This window comes from Calidris pugnax, unplaced genomic scaffold (assembly GCF_001431845.1).
Source record: "Calidris pugnax isolate Ruff unplaced genomic scaffold, ASM143184v1 scaffold371, whole genome shotgun sequence".
Lineage (NCBI taxonomy): Eukaryota > Metazoa > Chordata > Aves > Charadriiformes > Scolopacidae > Calidris > Calidris pugnax.
The window spans coordinates 684,851-685,866 of NW_015091373.1; the positions used below are offsets into that span (position 1 = coordinate 684,851).

The following is a 1,016-nucleotide window of genomic DNA, read 5'->3' on the forward strand; positions in this document are numbered from 1 at the left end:
CCGCCCGCCGGGGTGGCCCGCGGGGGCGGGGGGGGGGGGGCGCTCCCGGGGCTGGGAGAGCGAGGGGAGGGGTCCCTCTCTCCTTCTGGCCTTCCCCGCCGCCATGTTGGTTCCCCTCCCTCACAGACCCCCGGGTCGGGCCGGCTCCCCCCTCTTCTCCGGGGGGTCCGCGGGCCCCGGCGCGCCCCGAGCAGCTCTCCCTTCTCCGCCTTTTCTCGGTGCCCCCAGGCTCTCTCCCCTCGGCCGTAGCGGGCTGTGTCCCCCCGGGGCAGCGGAGCCCCCGCTCCTCCTGCAGCCTCTCCCCGCCGCTCCCGGCTGGTTTCCCCTCAGGTTTTCCCAGCGCCGTGCTTTGTCCGCTCCCGTTTGAACCCCTTGTGCTTCGTGCTTCTCTCGCCGCCCTCCAATGCGAGCCGTTCCCAGGGGTCTTCTGCTTGGCTTTGTCCTTCTCCTCTCTTCGCCTGGAGCCCGGGTCCCCTCAGCTGAAAGCCTGCGGGCCTTATTCCCGCTGCTGCTTTTACTGGTGCTTTCTTTTGTTCTGTTTTATAAGTCTATAGGCGTGAGCATCCATTCCTGAGGTAAATCAGTGCTCATCCAGTCTGGGCTCGCAATAACAGCAAAGCAGCACCAAGCCTAGAGGGTCTTTGGGGCAGACCCTTTTGACAGGTGGTCCCCAAAGGCGGTTGTGGGCCCGTGGGGCTGCAGTGGCCGCTCACCCCCATGTGCCAGAGGCCAAGTGACCCCAATCACTGAGGTTGGGAGGGACCTTTCAGATCATGGAATCCAACCACTGACCCAACCCTGCCCAAACCCCACTGACCCGTGGCCCTCAGCACCACGTCTGCCTGGCTTTTAAATCCCTCCAGGGATGGCGACTCCCCCACTGCCCTGGGCAGCCTCTTCCAGTGTCTGACAACCCTTTGGGTGAAGGAGTTTTTCCCAATATTCATCCTAAACCTCCCCTGGGGCAAGTTGAGGCTGTTCCCTTTTGTCCTATCGCCTGTTCCTTGGGAGAAGAG

General features: G+C 64.0%; 1 protein-coding gene across 1 annotated transcript in view; it reads left to right on the forward strand.

Moving 5' to 3' along the window:
• Positions 1-1,016, forward strand: part of CCT3 (chaperonin containing TCP1, subunit 3 (gamma)) — a 13,649-nt gene that overhangs the window by 368 nt on the left and 12,265 nt on the right. The window lies entirely within an intron of this gene.